General features: G+C 41.3%; 1 long non-coding RNA gene across 1 annotated transcript in view; it reads left to right on the plus strand.

Moving 5' to 3' along the window:
• Positions 1-8,868, plus strand: part of LOC120932995 — a 32,573-nt gene extending 23,705 nt beyond the window's left edge. The window contains exon 3 of the long non-coding RNA XR_005748052.1: positions 8,676-8,868. This is a non-coding gene — a long non-coding RNA (uncharacterized LOC120932995). The remainder of the gene's footprint in view (positions 1-8,675) is intronic.
• Positions 8,869-14,480: the final 5,612 nt, after the last annotated feature.

Below are 14,480 nucleotides of genomic sequence, written 5' to 3' on the forward strand. Positions count from 1 at the left end.
GCTGAAATCCAGGAAGTCATACAGTCTGGCTTCATGATGTCTACAAGATGGCCACGATCTATTTCTAGATTATAAACTATCTAAATGCTGTAACAACCTAACAAAACGGACCTTAGTTTACAGACTAACTTTACTAGAATACATTAAGCTTGTGTATTACAGGGGTATTTATATTTAAAAAGTGAAATTGTGGGTGGAACTCCCCTTTAATACATTTTTTTTAAATACATTTTATGTTCACCTAAGTCTACTATTGGGCTCCCTCATTGACACCCTTTCTAGGTGTGAAAGAAACAGGGGGGTGCCTCTTGTTTCTTTTATACATTTATTTTATATGTTTTGCAGAGTTGCTGGACATACTCTGAGGATGGCTGCCTCTTTTTAAATTACCCCATTACTGTGGTTTAACTTTGTTTTTACCTAAAGACTGACTAATCAAATGTACATTATTACAAACTAAGGGCATTGCCTCCTGGAGCACCAGATACCCAATTTACCTTCACTTTCTAGGTGTGAGAGACAGGTAATGGTGCACTGCATATCTGCATTGATCATTTTATTTGTACTTATATTTCATTTAACAAATAACTTCTAGGTGCAATTATTCTTTGCATTGGTTATCTCCAACAACATGCCTGCCTTTATACTAACATAATCAAGGCTGCTTTGCTGACTGATATTATAATGCATATAAATGGGCTAGATTCAGCAAGAATTTACGTTGGCGTATCTATTGATACGCCGCGTAAATTCAAAGCTGCGCCGGCGTATCTTCTTTCTGTATTCAGAAAGCAAGATACGCCGAAATTAGGCAAAGATCCGACTGGCGTAAGTCTCTTACGCCGTCGTATCTTAGTTGCATATTTATGCTGGCCGCTAGGTGGCGCTTCCGTCGATTTCACTGTAGAATATGCAAATGAGCTGGATACGCCGATTCAGAAACGTACGTGCGCCCGGCGGATTTTTATACGTTGTTTGCGTAAGGCTTTTTCCGGCGTAACGTTACTCCTGCTATATGAGGCATAGCCAATGCTAAGTATGGACGTGGGGACAGCGTCGAATTTTGCGTCGTTTACGTTGTTTGCGTAAGTCATTCGCGAATAGGGCTTTGCGTAAATTACGTTCACGTCGAAAGCATTGACTATTTGCGACGTGATTAGGAGCATGCGCACTGGGATACGTTCACGGACGACGCATGCGCTGTTCGTTAGAGACGTCATTTACGAGGGGTCATGTTTTATTTACATAAAACACGCCCACCTCTTCTCAATTTGAATTCGGCGCACTTACCCTGACAGATTTACGCAATGCCGCCGTAACTTAGGGCGCAGGTTCTTTGTGAATCCAGCCCCAGCCTCACTAAGTTACGGCGGCGTAGCGTATCTGCGATACGCTACGCCCGCACAAACTTACGGCGGGCCTTCTGAATCTAGCCCAATGTATGTAAGTAGCAAGGACTCTTACATAAGCTGCAATGAAGAAACGTTGTGAGTAGGATGGATGGGACGATTTGATCAATCTGATGCAAGCAAAATAAGCACTTCCTCAGCCTTGTCTCCCATGATGATCAGAATGCAAGACTACAACTGTGTCATATATTTGTTCTTACAGCCAATAAATGTAGAGGTACCAGGATTTTTATCATTGCTGTGTCCTTGAACTAGAAAAAAATAGTCAAAGATAATAGTGGGTAACAACAATGACATGGTTCTGGAGAAAAATCCTGATGGAGGCTTTGTCTTGGACAAGGGTGATGGCATGGCAAGTAGTTATTGGGAGAATACTTTGGACCAATGCGATGCCATCATTTAACTCACTAATAGTCATGCTACTTTGATAGAACTGGAAATGATGATAGGGATATCCTATATGAATCCTGATTGTGAAATGTGCCAGAAGCCATGCAAAACAGTCTGGCATGAAGGTTTGCTTCAAGTACAAGCTTTACTGAACTTGGTCAGAGTTATATGAAAGTGTATTGCCTGGAAATCATAAAGGAATACATAATGTTTAATAATGAATCAATAGTGTCCTAAAATGTGTCTTGTTGACCATGAAAAATGTCATGCTCAGGGTGACTGTGGTGCTTCGGCATGACTAGTGTTGCACAGAGGAGCTCATTAGCATCAACAGTGTTGTTTTAGGATGTTGTTTTCAGTATAGTATTCTACAAATGATCTGCAAACACAGTATGTTATTCTAATATATTAGCAGATCCATTGTGGAGGTTTTTATACGAATTAAAGGATTAAAAAGATACTACTTTCAGTTCATTTACCTTTTAAGGAATATATAGACAAAGAGGTGATAATTTATGAAAACTAGTAGGACGTTAAAGCAAAGCATGGGCCCACAACAAATATTCATATTCAATTTTCCTACAAGAATGCGGAAGTTGGTTCCTATAGAAAGCAACTTCTCAGTCTCAGAAAGAGTTTAAACAGTATGGGCCAGATTCACAAATCACTTACGCCGACGTATAACACGTTACGCCGATGTAAGTGCAAATGTGTGTCTGCGTATGTGTGCGCCAGACCCACAAACAAATATGCGCCTAAAAACAGGCTACACCCCGCCGACGTAGGGTGGGCGCATGGTGCGGCTCCCATTGATTAGCCATTCAAACATCCAAATGAGGGAAATACGGCGATTCACGAACGTGCGTGTGCCCGGCGCATGCTACACGAGATGCGCGTAAGTTGTACGTCCGGCGTAAAGTTATTCCCCATAAAAGAGGTGCAACCCGGCAACAGACATGCACAGGTCTGCACCAGGGAACACAAGCCGGCATATTGTGCGTTGGACGTGTGTCTGGCTGGGCGTACGTTATGTTCACGGCGTATACAGTGATCCAGCGTAGCTTAGGCAGTTGTGCCGGCGTGGTTGTGAGCAGGCGCATGGGGGCTGTGCTTGCGTCCACGTCACGGCGCATGCGCAGTTCGTTATACTTACCTGTCTGGCGATCGGCCCATCATTTGCATGGGGTCACGCCTCATTTGCATGGGTTCACACCCACTTCAACCTATGCCGGCGTGCGACTTCGAAACCCATGCCACGCTGGCGCAGCATTGGGAGCACTGGCTTACTGAATGCAATGCTTGCCTCTCTGCGCTGCGTTGGTGTAGCGTACAGTGCTTGCTCTACGGTGGCGTAATGTGCACCTTGCTCTCTGTGAATCTGGGCCAAAATTGAGAGGAATGGAAGCAACTGATATAATATTCTAAACTCTAGATAAATATAAAGAAATACTACGGAATGCAGTTAGATATTCAGAATAAATAGATGTCGTTTGGTGTGTAATTAATGATCTTTACTGGCCAGTTCATATTCTCTTCTGTTTTTGAAAAAAAAAAATAGTTGTCTTTATTTTAAATATCTGAATGTGTTCCAATATCAGCCTCCTGTAATTCCTTGTGTAAGCAGATTCTAATTAGGAAATTAAGAACCAGCAGTAGACCCTGCTATAGTGCACATGTGATGACACTGAACATGCTTACACAGTGATTGTCACCGTTATATATACAGAGAGCATCAAATGTGGCCCTTGAAGTTTTTGAAAGGTTGCATATGTATAGTTGTCTCTGAAGGTGCTGCTGGTTAAGATGGGTTATCTGTTACTCGCCTCGACCTTTTCCAAGGATGTCTGCCCCCTGACACACCAGGCTGAATAACCAAACCCACAATTTCATGGCAAAATCTGTGACATTAGTACCGATCTAATAATGATATTTTAAAGAATGTAAGCACCAGACCAATTAGTAAGACAAACTTAATATATTTAATACAAAGCAAGGGGAGGAAGAGAGAAGCACCAAGCCATCTATAGTACAGTATGGTTTATTAGACAAAATCAAAGTTTAAAAATAAGTAATGCACTCACAAATTATCTGGTGCAAAATGCATGTATAATAGACAGCGTGTCAGCACGAGGGAGCCCAGGAGTGAATAGCGGGCCCTGCTAGTCCATTTCAGTTGCAGCAATAGTGACCGGGAGTTAGGAAGATGGCAACTTGTATGCTCGGTGACCTAGCATACAAGCTGTAGTCTCCCCAACTCCCAGCCTCTACTGCCACGGCTAAGATGGACTTGCGGTACCTGCTATCCACTCCTGGGCTCCCTTGTGCTGACACGCTATCCACTATACATGCCTATTGCACCGGATAATTTATGAGTGCATTACTTGCCTTTTAAACTATGATTTTTGAATTGTTCATGTAGCCAACAGGGTTGGTACTGATCTATACACTCAGTGTGTTTCTCTGTTCCTGAAATGTAATATATTGTCATGAAATAAAGTGTAGGCAAAGATAAAAGATAAATGGAGCAACAATGGTAGTGATACACTTAAAATACAAGATAATTACGAGTAACTGGACCAAGGTTTTACCAATCAGCTTAAACTGTAACAGATTCACCTAGTGTATCATAAGGGCAGCCAGAAATAGATAGTATAAACCCTAGGGGCTATGCTGTATTAGTCCCTGGTGTGACTTTGCTAGGCCCAAGTCTGCCTGCAGGACCTCAGTGTTTAGGAAGGTGAAGAATTGCTAAAGTCTGTATTAATACCATAAAATAGGGAGGAAAACAAGTCTTAAACAATTAGGATTTTTTTTATTTCTGCCAGCGTGGCTGGGGCCCTGTTGGTGGTGCACTAATGATGATGATGGGTGACTTCCAGATACTGCCAGCTCAATAAGGTGGGAACTCGAGGAAGATTTCTGGCAGCAATAAGTTGAACAAGACAAAACAGTAATACAATGGGCAAGCAACAAGTGCAGGAAGGAGTTATGTAGATCTGAGTTAATATGTTATTAAGGTAATATAGTGCTGCTTAGTGGTATGTTGTATAACTGTGGTAGCGTCTAAGGAGCTTGATGGCAAACTGTGTAACTGGAGTCTCACTTGGTTTTGTGGTGCAGGTTGTTTGGTTGGTTAGCTTTGGTGGTGGGTTCCAATGGTGGAGGGGCTCCTTGTGGAATGATGGTATGAGCTCTGGCAAACCCACTCTACAGTATATGGCTGAAGCCACAGATAATGACCAGTGAACCCACTCTGCTGGACTGTGGATGCAGTTAATAACTGGTTAACCTGCTTGTTTGAGGCAGTAGATGAAGACGAGAAGGCTACACTGGTGGGTGCCCTGGGACTCCTTCTCTAGTCTGGCACCAAGTCCTTAATTTCTCCCAGGAAGACAGTAAAAAAAATCCCTTTGCCCTCTCCCTGCTTCCTCCTGGGATCTGTAGTTTTCTGCAGTATCCCCATGCAGAGTGTCATCCACCTTAGGAACTACATTCCTCAGTGTGCAAAGTGGCAGCTAGTGTGTCCTCTTTCTGCCATTGTTTGGCTGAGCAAGCAGGGAGGGACAGGTTTGTGGAACACAGACACATGCCACCTGCTGCTGCACTCTGTCCCTTTGTGCAGAGGGGCAAGTAGGGGGAGGCGTGATCACAGGCAGCTGCTGACTTTGTGCTGACGCACAATTCTTTTGATTTTGTAAATGTGCTAATGTAGTCCCAGGGTTTGGGCTCATGGTGACTTGGGCTCAAAGGAACGATGAGGCAGCACTGGACCTTGGAGTCATTCGTCTGTCGAGAACAGCACCAGGTATAAGGTGAGCATTTAAGTGAAAGCCATTTTTTTACTTTATAAAGTGCAAACAGCATATTAGTAAAAAATAAATAAAAATCACCTCAGCTGTCGCAGCTGTATATCCCATACAGCTGTAATATATATATATATATATATATATATATATATATATATATATATATATATATATATATATATATATATATATATATATATATATATATATATACTTTTCCTTCTGAAGTTTTTGTGTGTGAATTGGTTTATTTTTTTGTTATTAGAGGTGATTATTATTTTTTTATCTTTTTTAACATGACACTAAGAACAAGATTGTATTGTTAGTTGCTATTTGGACTTCTTTTTAATGCCTCAAAAAATAAAATACACAAAAATATTATGGAGATGATAAAACAGATTTAAAATGTCTGTTTTATTTTTTAAATTGTGTTTATTTTTATAATTTATTATAATTACTTTTTTTTATGGATTTGTGTTTGTAAACAAATTCAGTAATAATACTCTGCTGAAAGTGAGTACTTTGGTGAGTTATCATTGTTCTCATCTCACCTTCTGACATTCATATCATTCAAACTTTGCTTGAAATAATTTTATAATTCCTCATCACTCCCTTTCAAACAACAGAACAATTGACGCTTGGAGAAAGGCATGGTTAACTGTAGATATAAGTGATTAAATTAATCATACCCTAATTGTAATCCTGTGACCAAAGGAAACAATAGTCCAGCATCTCAGACATTCCTTAGGAATCCGTTCTTTATATAGCTAAATCCACAGGTGCCATCAAACTAAAACTAAATTCGCCCACATGATTTTATAGATGATTTAATAGAGAAAATACAAAGGTGGTGCAGAGGTGACAGACTGCCTGCATTAGACTAGGCATAGCAATGGATACCTATTCTGTGTTTTAATTATTATGGTATAATGAAGTAACAAAAAAAGGTCTGTGACTGAACTTAGGTGATATGATCATATTAAAACTAAAATCTGATTGCTGTGTATTGCTTCACTGTACTGTACTAGTGTATTATTATTTTGCCTGTCTTTATTAACTATGCATCACTGCATTTAATGTGATTGCATGCTGTATCTGTTGCTGATTCTGTTACCCAGGACTGCTAGAATTTGTAGCGTGACAAAGCCTTTATGAAGCCCTTTGGGTGCCAACTCCGACAATGCAGAAACATGGTTTTATATAGTGACTACATAAATCTGAGGCAGCCTGGGACTTAAAGGGTATCGAGAAACGTGCTGTCCTACCTAGCTTAGAAGGTGCAGCCTCTCTCACAACATTGGAAGCCTGTGTGAGAAGGTGACAACTTCAATCCATGGACAAACCTCCAAATTATTGAATAAAAGTGCTTCCAGCAAAGGGTACTGTTAATACTATAGTACACAGTACAAGGACATTTTAGACTTTTGTCCACTTCCAACCTCATGGCAAAAGTTTGGGTAGGTCCTTTTCTTTTGCAGCCTCTTGTACAAAAAATAAATAAACAGCTCCACAAAGATATGTTTTGTTTAATGTGTGGCCTGAAAATATCCCTGACCTTAAACCTGCTGAACCACTTTACGAGCCGGGTCTCCTATTTTTACATTAGTACCTGAACTTGTAATGATAAAGAGGTCTGATCACCCCAAAACTGTGTTGAGAGAAGCGGAAATTCATACTGAACACTGTGCCACACGCATTTCTCTAAATTTGCAATGGTCAAAGTTAGGGTGATATTGGACTGATTTAAGAGGCTTGATTAGCCTATAGGTTTTCACGGGCGCAGTGATTTCATTGTTGCTGCCAGCTTATAGAATTTCTTGCATCCTTATTGACCATTTAACTTTAAAATTTGCATCTTTTCCAACAAAAAAATATGAAGCAGGGTTTTTGTGAAGAATATTCTAATGTGAACACATTCTAATTTGTTAGAATGTGGGTAAAACAAAGATTTATTCATGCTGTGGGTAGGCAGTGGGTGGGTGGAATTGAACATAATATACCATGATTGGTACTATAACTTTACACTGCAATTTTATTATCTGTTTTTCATGTGAATGTGCAAAGCAAAAAAAATATTTGTGATCTGCACAGAAAATATTTGATTAACCCCTAGCGGGAGATTTCTGCTAGCACAAAATGAAAAGACTGCTTTTAGCATTTTAGTAATGTGGCAACTTGTATAAACAAACAACATTAACAATACCTAGAGGCAAGAAAATCAATTGGTTCAATTCAAGGTTTGGTTTAGGTTTTCTTGGCTTAATCCTCTTAAAGACCCTACATGTACAGAAAAATACGTTGCGTTATTAGCCTTTTTTTTTTGCTAAACCACTCAACTACTTCCACTTTCAGATCTTTATAACATAAAGACTAAGGCTGCATTCACACCTCGGCGTATATATGCCTGAAGTGCGACGCTCGTGCCGCTGGAGGGGCGAATTTCCATTGATGTCTATGAGATGGTTCACATATCACGCCTAAACGCCATACGCCTGCCGCCTGAAAACAAGTCCCGGACCCTTTTTTTCAGGCGGCATTGGCATTCGGGCATAGACATCAATGAAAATTATTTGTTAAAAAAAAAAAAAAAAGTAAACAAATCGCGGCAAAATACGCCACGTACGTGGCGTTACAATGTGAATGCAGCCTAAGGGGTCTAACCAGGGGTTGAAGGATGGAAAATTGCTCACTTTCCCCATCAACAGTTAGTTTTGATGGAGGAATTCCTTCCACGGAGCTACTGTACTCTGACAGCTGGAGTTTTATCAGCCATCAGAATAAAATAATCACTGCTGGCAGCTATAGCCACTGGCAGTGATCAAACAAAAAAAATGAAATGCTGGTTGTATTGGAGTCAATCGATAGATCAACTTCAATATAACCAGCCTGCCCATACATAGAATTCGATCCATGTATGACCGACTTAAGATAAGAACTAGGAGGTCTCCTTAAATTGAAATTTAACACTCTCAATCAACACCGACTATTTTTAATCCTTACGCTGCTAGCATTAATAAATAGATAGGCAAATTATAATTACTTGTTTTAAACCTTTTTTGAATTTTTTCAGTACCTTCCTGGTTTCCAGGCCAAGGCAAATGATGTAATACATACCAGGAGTCTTCAAAAGAGGATGAGGGGCTTTCTCAGCTAAACACAACCCCCTGCCTGCACGTCTGAGCTAAGGGTAGATGGATTACAGGAAGTAAATATTACAGTACATGAACTATCTGTCCTTACTCAAGATGGCTACAGACAGAAATGCTAAGGCCCCATACTCACGACCAAACATGTCTGCTGAAACTGGTCCGCAGACCAGTTTCAGCAGACATGTTTGGCCGTGTGTTGGCCCGAGCGGACCATTTTGGGACGGATCAGACAGGTTTCCAGCGGACAACTGTTTCCCGGACTTGTTTTAAAACAGTCCGCTGGAAACCTGTCCGCCCGGACATGTACGGTCGTCTGTACAGACCTACCGTACATGTCCTGCCGCCCGCATCCCTCGCATGCGTCGAATGACTTCGACGCATGCGTGGAAGCATTTTTAAGGCGGCCCGCCCACGTCGCCGCGTCATTGTCACGGCGACACCGCGGACACGCCCCGCGTAATGTTTACGCGCGGGCTTCTGTTCGATGGTGTGTATAGCCATCGAACAGAAGTCCCCGGGCAGTCCCCGGCCAGACATGTCCGATGGAAACGGTCTGCAGACCGTTTTCATCGGACATGTCCTGCCGTGAGTACTCGGCCTAAGAGGTGTTTTTCTCAGCAAAATGAAGCATGGCAACATGGATGGATGGATGAGTTATCTTGGATTATCAACCACTTCAATACCAGACACTTTCCCCCTTCCTGCCCAAGGACATTTTTAGCTTTTAGCACTGTCACTTTTAAATTACAATTGCACGGTCATGCTGCACTGTACCCAAACAAAATGTTTATTATTTTATTCCCACAAATAGATTTATTTTGCTGGTTTTTGATCACCTTTGCAATTTTAATTATTTTGCTAAACAAATAAAGACTGAAAATGTTGAAGAAAAAAAGTTTTCTTTGTTTCTGTTATAATAGTTTGTAAATAAGTAAGTTTTCTCCTTCACTGACAGGCACTGATAAGGTGGCATCAATGAGGTGGCACTGATGAGCACTGATAGGTGGCACTGATATGGAGCACTGATGGGCAGTGATAGGCGGCACACATGGGCGCTCATATATGGCACTGGTGGGCACTGATGGACACTGATAGGTGACACTGGGCACTGAAAGGCTGCACTGGTGGGTACTTATGGGTGGCACTGATAGGTGGCCCTGATGGGCACTAATAGGCATCAATGATGGGCACTGATAGGTGACACTGATGGGGACTGATAGGCATCACTGATGGCACTGGTAGGCATTGCTTATGGGCACTGATTGGCATCTGCCTGGGCACTGATTAGCATATCCCTGGTGGTCCAGGGTGGCATCCCTGGTGGTCCTGTGCTGATAAACAATGAGCACAGACCCCCCTGTCAGGAGAGCTGGCGATCGGCTCTCCTCTACTCGCCTCTGTCAGACGCCATTTTAGATGCAGTGTGTCAGACTGACGCACCACACCACCGATCGCCATTCTGCACACCCCCCAGGCGCGCAATTGTGGCTTATCCTGCTGGACATCATATGATGCTTAGTTAGGATAACTGAACCACCACCCAGCAGTCGTTTTGCTTTAGGGAAGTGGTTAAAAATGGATTAAATAGCATTTTTTAGTTTTGGTGGTCACATGCAGTGTAGTTCTGCTTTAAGATAACAGAAGGAAATGTAATGAGGATGCTAGAAAGCTCTGAATTTCTGACAATAATAAAAAAAAAAATCTTTGCACTTATCAATTAAATATCACAAAATGCTTGCTCTTTTGATTGATTGAATATTTTTGTTAAGCGTTAAATCACATAAGTATCAAAACGCTACCCGGCAACGGGACCAGGTGCCTTTTGTTACCATTGATTGGCCATTTTCAACAGCTGCAGGGGTTTTTGCACACTTTGGCGTGTGCGTGTACACTGTCAAGCTTACTGTCAGCTATCTGATAAAAGTGATTTGAGCAGCTTTACACTTCCACAGCCACCTGTACATGATACTCCCAAAATGTCATAGCAATAAAGTAAAGTAAAAAAAAATTCAAGTTACATATAATCATTAAAAAAATACATTTTAAAGTCCAACTTACAATAAGCCACACATTCATGTTTACAAAACTGGAAAGGGTAGAGGCAAGTGCTTTCAACATTACTTACCGTATATACTCAAGTTTATTTGCCGACCTGAATATAAGCCAAGGCACCTCATTTTACCACAAAAAAATGGGAAAACTTATTGACTTGAGTATAAGCCTAGGGTGTCCATCTGCATGCCTCACTGTGTCCATGCCTCACTGTGTCCATGCCTCACTGTGTCCATGACTAGTCTGACGTTTAACATGGGAGCCTATGGAAGGGGTGCCCGGATTTGAAAAATCGGTGCTCTCTAGCCATAAGTCCCCTAGACAACAAACTTTGCACACTTGTAGATAAGAAAAGGGGCTACATGTGTGCCAAGTTCCGGGTCCAGAGAACCTACAACCGGCTGCTACTGGGTCCCCAAATTCACCAAAGAAATTACCGTTTAACATGGGAGTCTATGGAAGGGGTGAACGGGTTTGAAAAATCGGTGCTTCCCGGCCGTAGGTCCCCTGGACAACAATCTTTGCACACTTGTAGGGGAAGTTTGGGGTCCAGGGGACCTATGGCTGGGCAGTACTGGGTCCCCAAATTCTGGGAGATCAGGCCCAAAAAGTTGACTCGAGTATAAGCCAAGGGGGCATTTTCAGCACAAATAAATGTGCTGAAAAACTCGGCTTATACTCGAGTATATATGGTATATAGGGAAAAACTCAAAACTGTTTGATTTATCATTCTTCAAAGTAGTCAGCAGGCAAAGATATGATATTGTAGCTTATTATGGCTATGTGTCATCTCAAGTGTGTGTGGCCAGGGTTCATCTGCAAATAAAAAAAAAAGGTTCTTTCAGTTGGTCTAACAAATTCCTGGATACTTAAAGTGGAGTTTCCACCTGAAAAAAAAAATTCCATCAAAAAAAAAAAAAAATGAAAAATTATTTTTTTTACTTACCCTAAATAGCTGTTGCTATGCGGAAGTGCCAAATCTGCCTCTTCATTCTCCGCAGTGGATTCTCTTCCTCCTCCTACACTCAGTGTCTTCTTGTGAATGGGGCGCGCTGCATTCTGGGAACTGTGTGTGTCCCAGAAAGCAGCCGGCCCATTCACAAAGCGCCGCGCTGCTCACGCATGCGCAGTAGGAAATGGGCAGTGAAGCTGCACGGCTTCACTGCCTGTTTCCCTTACTGTGGATGATGGCGCTTGGAGCTGCCAGGATCGGCCTAATGTTGACCCTAAAATCCTGTAAAAAAACATTTTATTACATTTTACTACTTACAGTTTTGGTGTCTTGTCCGGCGTCCATCGACGGCCTCGTCCGGTCCGTCTGCGGCCTCGGTGGTGTCCTCCCGGCTTCTCCCGCGCTGTCTTTGTGTCGAATCCCCGCTTCCCGCGCTCAGTTTGAAGCCTCCGCAGACATATACCAAGCGCAGTACACTCGGGTATATTCGGCCACGCTCGGCTTCTCACGCATAAACGTCACAGAGCGTAAATACGAGCGAAGCCGAGCCTGGCCGAATGTACTGCGCTCGGTATATGTCGGCGCAGGCATTCAAACTAAGCACGGGAAGCAGGTATAGGTGTATATCGCGCACCCATGATTTTGCCATGATTTTCAGGCAAAAAAGTGAGTGGTATAAGCCGATAAATAAGGTACATGGTATACTATTTTTAAAATATGGGGTGGGATGCAATCTATAACTATTATTAATTTTCTGATAAACATCACCCCAATTAAAAAATAAACAATTTGTATGACCATAAGAACTGGACTTTGAGTATGCCATAGTATTGGTCTACGCATTTTGTGGGAGTCCCCGCTTCTTCAGGACCTCAGAAATGATATGCAGTATGTAGCTCTAACTATAAATATATCGTAGAGAAAAGGTGTCACAAAAATACATACAAAAAATACAAAATTACATTTGAATAAAAGACAAACAAATTATAGGGATGTTTCGCACAGACAAGAGAAACATACAGCAACAATATTTACCAATAATATATTTTTAATAATTCATGATATATCATACCTGTAAAGGTAAATAGTAGAAATCATAAATGGTATAGACCAAGCAAAAAAAAAGGAAGATCTCCAGGTGAGGATGTGCCTGTCAGCCCATGGGAGACACCCAAGACATACAATATATATACATATATAAGGGGTTAGCTCAGTAGCGGGGTGTGTGACCCCTTGGATGGGTTCACCACACACTGAATTTATACAGACAGGCAGTCGAAGACGGTTGAAAACAAAGATTTTATTCTTCGATCTTGCTGGAAACAAGTGCAAGCATCCAAACAGCATAAACAAAATCAAACATAAAATAAACCCTGGCCACTTTGGACGTCTACCTTCCACACAGGAACCTATCTATGGAGTCTAGCACAGCCTACTGCTGGGTAGACAGTGCTGGTCATACAGCGGAAAAACAATAGTCTTTTGATTTTTATCACACAGAAAAATCAATCCTCTCCTCACCTCCTCAGAAGACTTTCTGGCACTGCTCTCCTTACTCACAAAGACTCAGGATGATGCAGCAAATCAGTGGTAATCCGCTGGATTACTTATAGAGGCCTTAATTGCCTCATTCTGAACAGCTGAAGTCTTCCAACGCCCTTAGACCTTGTCTGGCTATTTTTGCAGCCGATGCCTAATAACAATTGGTGTATTGTCTAAACAAGGCAGAAATGTCTGTCCCGTCTGACAACACCCACAGATTTACCTGACTTCCTGTCACTATATATATATATATATATATATATATATATATATATATATATATATATATATATATATATATATACACCATTCATGATTTCTACTATTTACCTTTACAAGTATGATATATAATGAATTATCATGGTTCATAAAATATATATATATAACATGTCCTACATTTTTACTTAAAGGGGTTGTAAAGTAATTTTTATTTCCTTAAATAGCTTCCTTTACCTTATTGCAGTCCTTCACTTACCTCATCCTTCAATTTTGCTTTTAAATGTCCTTATTTCTTCTGAGAAATGCTCACTTCCTGTTCTTCTGTCTGTAACTTACCACCGTAATGCGAGGCTTTCTTCCTGGTGTGGAGAAAGCCTCTTGAGGGAGGAGGGGGCGAGCAGGCAAGTCATGACATGCTCTACTTTTCAGATAGAGAAAGGATCTGTGTGTTAGTGGGCGTCCTGACACTTCTGCTCACCCCCTCAAGAGACTTTCTCCACACCAGGAAGAAAGCCTCGCATTACTGTGTGGAGTTACAGACAGAAGAACAGGAAGTGAGCATTTCTCAGAAGAAATAAGGACATTTAAAAGCAAAATTGAAGCATGAGGTAAGTGAAGGAGGACTGCACTAAGGTAAAGGAAACTATTTAGGGAAAAAAAATCCTTTACAACCCCTTTAATACTGTATAGTATATACTTTGTGATGTTTATATGTTATTTTAATATGCAATTTAATAAAGATTTTTGGATTTTTTGTTACACAAGTTTGAAGTAGTCTAAGTTCTCAAAGGCCTTTTCAAAGTCCAGTTATTGTGGTCTTACTAATTGTCAAAATAATTATACAATCTTCAGTTTTGTACAAAAATGCTAACTTTTCAAGCTGATTTTGCCCTGTCCTGCTTATATGGTGGGACATACTGACTGTGGGATGTGTGGCCCCAGCACCTCATGAATGAACACT

The sequence above is a fragment of the Rana temporaria genome, chromosome 3 (genome assembly GCF_905171775.1).
Source record: "Rana temporaria chromosome 3, aRanTem1.1, whole genome shotgun sequence".
NCBI lineage: Eukaryota > Metazoa > Chordata > Amphibia > Anura > Ranidae > Rana > Rana temporaria.